The sequence below is a fragment of the Suncus etruscus genome, chromosome 3, assembly GCF_024139225.1.
Source record: "Suncus etruscus isolate mSunEtr1 chromosome 3, mSunEtr1.pri.cur, whole genome shotgun sequence".
NCBI lineage: Eukaryota > Metazoa > Chordata > Mammalia > Eulipotyphla > Soricidae > Suncus > Suncus etruscus.
In genome coordinates this window covers 96,082,521-96,094,056 of record NC_064850.1, presented here as the reverse complement: position 1 = coordinate 96,094,056, position 11,536 = coordinate 96,082,521, and positions in this window count along the sequence as shown.

Here is an 11,536-nt window from a genome sequence, read left to right as displayed (position 1 = left end):
TGGTTTAGGTATCAAGGTGATGTTGGCTTCATAAAAGCTATTTGGAAGTGTTTCTGTTTGTTCAATTTCATGAAAGAGTCTTGCCAAGATTGGCAGTAGTTCCTCTTGGAAAGTTTGATAGAATTCATTAGTGAATCCATCTGGACCTGGGCTTTTGTTTTTCGGCAGACATTTGATTACTGTTGTAATTTCATCAATGGTGATGGGGGTGTTTAGATATGCTACATCCTCTTCCTTCAACCGTGGAAGATTATAAGAGTCCAAGAATTTATCCATTTCTTCCAGGTTCTCATTTTTAGTGGTGTAGAGTTTTTCAAAGTAGTTTCTGATTACCCTTTGAATCTCTGTCATATCAGTAGTGATCTCTCCTTTTTCATTCCTGATACGAGTTATCAAGTTTCTCTCTCTCTCCTTCTTTGTTAGGTTTGCCAGTGGTCTATCAATCTTGTTTATTTTTTCAAAGAACCAACTTCTGCTTTCGTTGATCTTTCGGATTGTTTTTTGAGTTTCCACTTCGTTGATTTCTGCTCTCAGCTTTGTTATTTCCTTCTGTCTTCCTATTCTTGGGTCCTTTTGTTGAGCATTTTCTAGTTCTATTAGCTGTGTCATTAAGCTACTCAGGTAAGCTCCTTCTTCCTTCCTGATGTGTGCTTGCAAAGCTATAAATTTTCCTCTCAGTACTGCTTTTGCTGTGTCCCATAAGTTCTGAGAGTTTGTGTCTTTATTGTCATTTGTTTCCAGGAACCTTTTTATTTCCTCCTTGATTTCATCTCGGACCCACTGGTTATTGAGCATGAGGCTGTTTAACTTCCAGGTGTTAAAGTGTTTCTTCTGAGTCCCTTTGGAGTTCACAAATAATTTCAGAGCCTTGTGGTCAGCGAAGGTAGTCTGCAAAATTTCTATCCTCTTGATCTTATGGAGGTATGTTTTATGTGCCAGCATGTAGTCTATCCTGGAGAATGTCCCATGTACATTGGAGAAGAATGTGTATCCAGGTTTCTGGGGATGGAGTGTCCTATATATATCCACTAGGCCTCTTTCTTCCATTTCTCTCCTCAGGTCTAGTATATTCTTGTTGGGTTTCAGTCTGGTTGACCTGTCCAGTGTTGACAAAGCCGTGTTAAGGTCCCCCACAATTATTGTGTTGTTGTTGATATTATTTTTCAGATTTGTCAACAGTTGTATTAAATATTTTGCTGGCCCCTCATTCGGTGCATATATGTTTAGGAGAGTGAATTCTTCCTGCTCTACGTACCCCTTGATTAATATAAAATGTCCGTCTTTGTCCCTTACAACCTTCCTGAGTATAAAGTTTGCATTATCTGATATTAGTATGGCCACTCCAGCTTTTTTATGGGTGTTGTTTGCTTGGATAACTTTTCTCCAGCCTTTTATTTTGAGTCTATGTTTGTTCTGACTATTCAGGTGCGTTTCTTGTAGGCAGCAGAAGGTTGGATTGAGTTTTTTGATCCATTTAGCCACTCTGTGTCTCTTAACTGGTGCATTTAGTCCATTGACGTTGAGAAAAAGAATTGTCCTGGGATTTAACGCCATCTTTATTTCAAAATTTGGTGTGTCTTTTGGGTAGTCTTGTCTTAGATTAGGTCTTTCAGTTTTTCTCTTAAGACTGGTTTTGTGTCTGTGAAGTTTCTGAGCTGTTTTTTGTCTGTGAAACCATGTATTCTTCCATCAAACCGGAAAGTGAGTTTTGCTGGGTATAGTATTCTGGGTGAAGCATTCATTTCATTCAGTCTTGTCACAATATCCCACCACTGCTTTCTGGCATTGAGTGTTTCTGGTGACAGGTCTGCTGTAAATCTCAGGGAAGCTTGCTTGAACATGATTTCCCCTTTTGATCTTGCTGTTTTCAGAATTCTGTCTCTATCTGTGGGATTTGTCATTGTGACTAGGATGTGTCTTGGGGTGGTTTTTCTGGGGTCTCTTTTGGTTGGTACTCTTCGGGCATGCAGGATTTGATCACATATATTCTTTAGCTCTGGAAGTTTCTCTTTAATGATGTTCTTGACCATTGATTCTTCCTGGAAATTTTCTTCCTGGGTCTCTGGGACTCCAATGATTCTTAAGTTGTTTCTGTTGATCTTATCATAGACTTCTATTTTCGTCTGTTCCCATTCTTTGACTAATTTTTCCATTGTCTGCTCATTTGCTTTAAGTTTTTTGTCCAATCTCTCCTGCTGTATGGAATTGTTATGTATCTCATCTTCCACAGCACCAAGTCTATTCTCAGCTTCTGATACCCTGTCCCAGAGCTTATCCATTTTGTCATTCACTTCGTTTACTGACTTTTTCAGTCCTGTTAGTTGACATGTTATTTCAGTTTGGAGTTTTGTCATTTCTGCCTTCATATTTTCTTGGTTCTTATTAGTGTTCTGTTCAACTCGATCCATGGTTTCTTGGAGTCTGTTGAGCACCTTCCATATTGCTAGTCTAAAGTCCTTATCTGAGAGGTTGATTAGTTGTTCAGTCATTATCTGGTCTTCAGAATTGTCATCTTCATTCTCTATGTCTGATGCTGGCCTGCGTTGTTTCCCCATTGTCACACTTGTATTGTGCGTTTTTCTACGTGTTGTGGTGGTATTCATTGTCTATGTGATGTAGGCAGCACACTCCTCTGGCTCCTCCCTTTCTGGATGGGCTGACTTGCCTCTAAGGGAGGGGAGTCCTCTGTGGATGAAGCCTCACACTGGGTCAAATCTTAGGCCTGAGCATGCAACAGAGAAGACAGTCCAGAGAGAAATGTTTGCTTCTGTGATATAGCGCTGTTCTTAGTGTGATTTTTCCTTCTTGTTGCAATGGAGTTCTTTCCTTAGAAAGAGTGCACGGCCGTGTAGCGAAGCAGAGCGGCCGTGCTCCTCTGAGCCTCTTTTTGCCCCACTCGCAAGAGTTTCACGCAAGAGGACAGTAGACAGACATAGACAGGTCACACTCACAGTCTTTCACAGTTGAGCCCCACTGGGCCAGTGTACTTTCGCGGATTTTCCCCGCCTGGTGTCACACACAGGGAGCCAGCTCTTGCAAAGCTTAGCCGGTTTTCATGCTCTGAAGTCCCTCCCTGAAAATGGCGTCTGGGCGAGCGAGGTTTCTGGAGGCTCTTTTTGCCCCACTCGCAAGAGTTTCACGCAAGAGGACAGTAGACAGACATAGACAGGTCACACTCACAGTCTTTCACAGTTGAGCCCCACTGGGCCAGTGTACTTTCGCGGATTTTCCCCGCCTGGTGTCACACACAGGGAGCCAGCTCTTGCAAAGCTTAGCCGGTTTTCATGCTCTGAGGGATGACTCTTGGTGGTGCTCAGGAATCACAGTGGGTACCCAGGATAGAACTTGGGTCTGTCATGTGTAAGTCATGTGTAAGGACCTTGGTCCTTGTACTAATAATTCTTTATTCCTTTGAAAAGTTTTATGACAGGAATTCACTCCCAATTAGTGCACAGAAGTCATAAATAAGCTTTCCAAGTACCTCAAACCTAGCAACTTGTTTGGGCTTCTTAAAACAAAAAAGTAACAACAAAGGTGGTTCAGGGGAAGTATATATGATTAGCTTGTAGGAAAACATTGTTCATCTCACATAAGGGAACATATTGTTGTTCTCAGTTAGTTCTTGACACAGGGGCATAAAAATAGAATATATAGAAAGTTGACCAGTTTTGCTATTGCTATCATTGACCAATATTTGACATATACTTAAATTGAGCCCCAAATAGTGTAATCTGCAGAGTGCAGCTATGCCTAACAACAAGCAAATAAATAGTCATAGAAATAACAGCAATGGTTTCCCATAAAGGACACTACTAAGAAAAGGAGAAACAGGGGCTGAAGAGATAGCACAGCGGTAAGGCATTTGCCTTGCATTTGGCTGACCTGGGATGGACCTGGTTCGATTCCTGGCATCCCATATGGTCCCCCAAGCTTACCAGGGGCGATTTCTAAGCACAGAGCCAGAGTGAACTGTCAGCATCACTGGTTGTGGCCCAAAAAATAATAATAAATAAATAAACTGCTTTGAAATAGTTAAAAATAAATAAATAAATAAATAAATAAGGAAAGGAGAAACAGCACACACTCAGCAGCTGGGAAGCACACTGCATCTCCAGAAGGCAGTAATATCACAGAGACTCCCTAAAGATTGTAGGTTTTAAGGTCCAGAGAGATAGTACAGTAGGTCAGGCACTTGGCCTGGGTTCAGTCTCCAGTCATTACATATGATTTCCTAAGCCCCAAATGGAGTGATATCTCAGCACAGAGCCAAGAATAATCCTTAAGCACAGCCAGGTGTGGCCTTCTAAACAAACAACAACAAAGAGTGTAGGTTTCATGCATGGAACTTCCAGATGGAAGGAAATGATATACAAGGTATAGGACACACATGAGAGACCAACCTCTGACATGCTGTGAAACCATTGTCTCCAGAGTCCACTTGTCACCCTGTAGGCATTTCAGATCCAAAGGAAGAAGAGGATAATGGAACAGGAATCACAGCCAGGAATCTCTGATTAACGATGTGACATGCTCCAATAAAGGAACCATGAGAGGAGCTGAAGGTCATCAAGAGTTAACGATAATACCATGTGGGGTTATTGACAATAGAATTATCAATAAGATAATATATAATGTAAAACCAGAAAGATGACAAATAGGGACAAATAGGGTTTGACAAGTAGGGAATATGTTCAGTTTGCCAATTGTTTCCTTTTATTCTCAGAAGCATCTGATCACCTCTTACATGAATTTTCTCTTCTCTCCTGGTCTCTCTTGGCCACAGGATTTGGGCCAGCCTGGCATTAGTAAGGAAGAGAAAGATGGATTTCAGGAAATGGGGGATATACCTGATCCTGCCCATACCAACTGAGTCCTCAGGTGAAGGCTCCATCACCCTGGGACGTTTTTTCTTTTCTAACATAAAAAAATTTGCAGTCAAGTATATCAGTAATCTCTTGAAGCTCTAAAATTATGATGCAATATCCCCAAGTGATAGTACAGCAAATAAGTGCCTTGTATGTGGCCTACCCAGGATCAATCCCTGGCATGACATAATGGTTCCCTGAGCTTGCCAGGAGTGATTTCTGAGTGCAGAGCGAGGAATAACTCCTAAACACTGGGCCCGGAGAGATAGCACAGCTGCGTTTGCCTTGCAAGCAGCCGATCCAGGACCAAAGGTGGTTGGTTCGAATCCCGGTTTCCTATATGGTCCCCCGTGTCTGCCAGGAGCTATTTCTGAGCAGACAGCCAGGAGTAACCCCTGAGCAACACTGGGTGTGGCCAAAAAAAAAAAAAAAACCAACAACAACAAAAAATTCCTAAACACTACTGAGTATGATCCCCCCAAATTATTTTAATAGATCTATGATGACAACACAAAAATAAATAAATAATCTCAGCTATAAGTCTTCACTTTAATTTTTACCTCCTGTGATGAAAGAAACATCCTTTCTTAGAGGTTTCTCTCTTCACTGCATGATTTCACTCACTCAAATTAATAGTCATCTCTTCTTCAGAATCATCTTTTCAGAAGAAGTTTTCATAAAACTGTTTTGGCCATCATCTCATCTTTGTCTTCTGTTCATTCATAAAAGCAAACTCATTAGACAGTTGTTTTTTTTTTCACACATATCAATCAAGCAAATTTCAGCAAACCACGAGATTTGTTCTTACAGCTGCATAGTATACCATTGTGTATATATGCTACAACTTATTTATTTGTCATTTGGGGTTTCAATATTCTTCTTTTTTTTTTTGTTCCAATATTCTGATTATCGCACCTAGCACTATAACAAGCAGATATGTATATAGTTTTGAATTTGTGTTTTTGTATATTGGGGATAGATGCATAAAAGTGGAATCACTAGGTCAAAGAATGGTCAGGAATGACCGCTTAGGACAAAGTCAAGGAGTAAACCTTAAGCCCCATCAGGTATGGCCCAAACTTTTCTAAGTTTTCTAAGTAAAAAACATGCATCTGTATTTACTATTTTCCCTAGAAATTGTCCCAGAGGACTTTCCCATCAACTTTGGAAAAAGACTTCTTTTTTGTTTTGTTTTGTTTTGTTTTGGGGTCACACCCGGTAGCACTCAGGGGTTACTCCTGGCTCTACACTCAGAAATTGCTCCTGGCAGGCTCAGGGGACCAAATGGTATGTCGGGATTCTAACCACCATTCTTCTGCATACAAGGCAAACGCACTACCTCCATGCTATCTCTCTGGCCCAAGACTCCTTTTTTTTTTTTTTAACACATCTCCTACATTAGTTGTTTTTAGTTTTTTATATATAATAAAACTCATTATTTGGATTTGTTTTCCCAATAGTAAACTATAAAGAATACTTTTTCATTTTCTTTTTGGCTAGCCATCCATCTTCTCTGGGAAATAATCATTTCTCCCAATTTTATGATGTTATTAATATTTTTATTTAGAACTTTGTGAATTCTTTTTTGAACCATGATGCTTTCCAAGGCCCGGCCCCCTGTGAATACTTTATGTATCTTGGACATTTGCCCTTTATCTGATATAGGTATATAAATATTTTCTTCCATTTAGTAGGCTGTTTTTTAATTTTATCCCAAGTTTATTTTCTTTTCTTTTTTTCTTTTTGGCATGCAAAACCCTTTTATTTATTTTTGGTCTTGTCTTCTTTGCCAAAAGAGTCAAATCATTGAAGATATCTCTGAAGACTCTATCCTTGAGAGTGTTCCTATATTTTCACCAATGTATCTTATTGATTCTGATCTAATCTTGAGGTCTTTCATTCATTCATTTTTTTGGGCCACACCCATTTGATACTCAGGGGTTACTCCTGGCTAAGTGCTCAGAAATTGCCCCTCGCCTGGGGGGACCATATGGGATGCTGGGGGATCAAACCTCGGTCCTTCCTTGGCTAGCGCTTGCAAGGCAGACACCTTACCTCTAGCGCCACCTCTCCGGCCCCTCTTTCATTCATTGTGAGTCAAGTTTTAGGTATGGTGTGAGATAGTTTCAATTCACTTTTTGGCTATCCAGTTTCCTCAGCATCATTTGTTGAAGACTTTCCTTGCTCTGCTCCACTCCATGCACCCAGATCCTTTAAGGAATTTTAGGTGTGGGAGTTTGGCCATTCCTGGCTATGCTCAGGGACTACTCCTGGCTCTGTGCTTAAGGATTATTCCTGACAGTGCTCCAGGGACCAAATGAGCATTAGGAATTGCAATGGGGTCAGCCACAAGTAAGGCAAACACTCTATCCTGTATTATTTATTTTTCTGGTTTTGAGACACCTCTTTCATTGGGGAGCACATTCAGAGTTGCTCTGAGGATTGGACAGTACTGGGAATTGAACCCAGGGTTCTTGTATGCAAAAGCATATGGTTAGTCTCTTGAGCTATTTTCCTAGTCTAGATAGACACCTTTAGAAAAAGGCCGAACAATGACTGCAAGATAAAAAGGCAAACTGATAGGGGCCAGAAAGATAGCATGGAGGTAGGGCATTTGCCCTGCATGCAGAAGGACAATGGTTAGAACCCCGGCATCCCATATGGTCCTCCGAGTCTGCCAGGAGCGATTTCTGAGCCTAGAGCCAGGAGTGACCCCTGAATGCTGCTGGGTGTGATTCCCCCACCAAAAAAGGACAAACTGATGGTTTCATGTGGCAGAGGTACCTCTGTCTTCTTTTTTGTTTGTTTTTTGTTTTTGGGCCACACCCAGCAGCACTCAGGTCTACTCAGTATTCAAAACTACTCCTGGCTCTGTGCTCAGAAATCACTCCTGGCAGGTTCAGGGGACCATACGGGATGCTAAAATTGAACCTGGGTCCAACCCAGGTTGATCATGTGCAAGGCAAATGCCTACCTCTGCGCTAATGCTCTGGCCCACCTCTGTCTTCTTTATTATAGACTGAATTCCCTTTAGAACGTCTGGAAGAACTAGGTATATACTCTACGAACACAAAAACACAACACAAAAATGCTTTCCTCACACCTATATTCACTGCAGCGCTATTTACAATAGTCAGACTCTGGAAACAACCAAGATGCCCTTCAACAGATGAATGTCTAAAGAAACTGTGGTACATATACACAATGGAATATTATGCAGCCATCAGGAGAGATGAAGTCATAAAATTTTCCTATAAATGGATAAACATGAAAACCATTATGCTGAATAAAATAAGTAAGAAGAGAGATAGGGGGCCAGAGCGATAGCGCAGCGGTAAGGCATTTGCCTTGCACGCAGCTGATCCAGGATGGACCTTGGTTCGATCCTCAGCTTCCCATATGGTCCCCGAGCCAGGAGCGATTTCTGAGTGCATAGCCAGGAGTAACCCCTGAGCATCACAGGCTGTGGCGCAAAAAAAAAAAAACAAACCAAACAAGCAAACAACAACAACAAAAAAAGGAGAGAGAAAGACACAGAATAGTCTAACTCATCTATGGGTTTTAAGAAAAACAAAAGACATTATTGTAATAATGCCCAGAGACAACAGTGATGAGGGCTGAAAGGAGCTCTCGATGTGAAGCTCACCACAAAGACTGGTGAGCGTAGTTAGAGAGATGACTACACTAACTATCCTGACAATGATTTCTTTTCTTTCTTTTCTTTTTTTTTTTTTGTTTAAAGCCAGTCAAATTGAGCAGTGAGGGGGTTATATTCCAACTTTTGTGATACTGACGTTAATAAGTTCTGATAAACCACTGCCATCAGACCAGCCATATCCTGACAATGTTAATGTGTGAAAGAAGTAGAATGCCTGTCTCGAATACAGGCAGGGGGTGGATAAGGAGGGAAATGAGGGGCATTGGTGGTGGAACTGTTGCACTGGTGAAGGGGATGTTCTTTACATGACTGAAACTAAACTATAATCATATATATAATAAAGGTGCCTAAATAAAGAAAAAAAGTTTGGAAGAGCAGTCATGACATATACGCAAAATTCAAAATATCTGTGGCATCCATCAAGTCATCCCAACTTCTAAAAATTAGTGGAAAAGTGTTGTATTCTCTCATGCACGCTTTTTATTGTCAAATGTGCTTTGAAATGACTTTATTTTTATTTTTATTTTTATTTTTTTTTTTGGTTTTTGGGTCACACCCGGCAGTGCTCAGGGGTTACTCCTGGCTGTCTGCTCAGAAATAGCTCCTGGCAGGCACGGGGGACCATATGGGACACCGGGATTCGAACCAACCACCTTTGGTCCTGGGTCGGCTGTTTGCAAGGCAAACACCGCTGTGCTATCTCTCCGGGCCCGAAATGACTTTATTTTTAAATTAATTTTTATTTCAGTATCTTAATTTACAATAATGACGTGCTTTATAATTTCATTGCCAAATCCTGAACTTTCTAGTGTAATCTTATACTTTTTTTAAATCCTATACTTTTTACTGTAAGTAAAGAGCATGTTCTTGCTGTGCTAGCCAGTCACTGAAAGTTCTCTTTCCAATGTGACCTGCTTTGGATTAAAGGTGAGGTGTTGAAGAATATGCCTTCCTCTGTCATCAAACAGAAAATTAGTGGGGTAGGAAAGATAGTACAGCAAATAGAGTACTTTCTTTGCACACAGACAACCATGGTTTGTTTCCTGACACCCCAAATAACCCACCAACACTTTTTTGTTTTTGTTTTTGGGACACACCCAGCAGCTTTCAGAAATTACTCCTGGCTCTATGCTCAGAAATTGCTCCTGGCAGGCTTGGGGGACAATCTGGGATGCCAAGGATTGAACCTGCATACAAGGCAAATGCCCTACCTCTGCACTATTCTTCCAGCCCCCCTTTTTTGGGGGGGGCACCAACAATTATTTCTGAGTACACATACACACACACAATCCAAAATACAGAAACACAAAACAAAACGAAAACAAAATACAAACCAAAAAAAGTTGTCAAAAGTTTGCCTATAGGGCAAACAATAACAGGTTTGCTATTGGTTGGTGACAATGTAGAAACTGTACGATTTTTCATCAAATTAAAGAAAAAGTGCTATGAACTCACAATGGCATAATCTAACATGGTCACAGAAAGTTCATTGCTTAGCTAAATTTGGTTGTTAGTCCCAGGGGTGCTTATATACCTGCTTGTCAGCTTCAACTTCAATGTGTATAGATTTATGTCTGTCTGTCTATCTCTATTTTGTGGAGTTTGTCCCAAGTAGAACTCAAGGAGCCTAGATCTACTTCAGTAATTCTCTTCTGGTTTCTCTGCTCAGCAGTGCTGGTATTGCTTGGGAGAGCATGTGGTGGAGGCCCCAAACCCACAGCCTCTGAACACCTGGTGTGCGCTCAGCCCTTCTGTCCAGTTTGCGAGAGTTTCTGACTGCCTCTTGGCTGCCAGGTCTCTAGACCAGGACTTTGGTCCCACACGTGACCCTTTTCACCTGAGAAATTACATGGATGCATACTGCAAGAAACACCTTGGATTCCTTAAATGGTTGATATATATATTTTTTTTTTTTTGGTTTTTGGGCCACACCCGGCAGTGCTCAGGGGTTACTCCTGGCTGTCTGCTCAGAAATAGCTCCTGGCAGGCACGGGGGACCATGTGGGACACCGGGATCCGAACCAACCACCTTTGGTCCTGGATCGGCTGCTTGCAAGGCAAATGCCGCTGTGCTATCTCTCCAGGCCCAAATAGTTGGTTTTGAGTTGATTTTTGGCCCTTTTGCATTAGGAAATCTTATACTGTTGCCAAAATTGGTGGGACCCCATATTCAGTTATTTGATTGCATATGGGGTCACAGCCCACAGTATAAGGAGCAAGATTCTAGAAGGTTTCACTCCTTAATTATTTGACTTCTTCCCCCAAGTTACTTGACTTCTTAGCAAATGCCCTTACACAGATGCAAGGATATTGTTCAACAGAGCCCCTTTCCCTTTCTCTCCTCACCCTAATCTCACCTCCTACCTGCACAGTTGCATAACAGATAAAGTTAAAAACAATGGCTGAGAGAGGAAAAATATTTGTGGGTGTATAGAGTGATTGCCATTTCTGATTAATGTGTTCAAATAAAGAGGAGTACAGGGTCAGCCAGCCAGCTGACTTATTTGGGCCATCATGGCAAATGTAGGTCCAGCCATCAAAAAGTAAATCTAGCCAATCCACACATTTCTACTGAACAGATGAATTCCAAACTGAACGTGAGGGTGAAAGAGAGACAGTACAGTGGATAGGTCACTCATCTTGCACGTAGCCTACTTGCATTCAATCCTTGGCACCATATATGGTCCCCAACTCCTGTCAGGAGTCACTCTGAGTGCAGAGCCAGTTGTGACCACAAACCAAGAAATAAATAAATATTAGGCCATTCTTGCTACTATCAAGCAAAGGGTTCCCTTAAAGAAGAGAAGTCTTGGGGCGGGAGAGATAGCATAGAGGTAAGGCATTTGCCTTGCATGCAGAAGGACGGTGGTTTGAACCCCAGCATCCCATATGATCCCCCGTGCCTTCCAGGGGCGATTTCTGAGTGTAGAGCCAGGAGTAGCCCCTGAGAGCTGCCGGGTGTGACCCGAAAACCAAAAGAAGAAGAAGAAGAAGAAGAAGAAGAAGAAGAAGA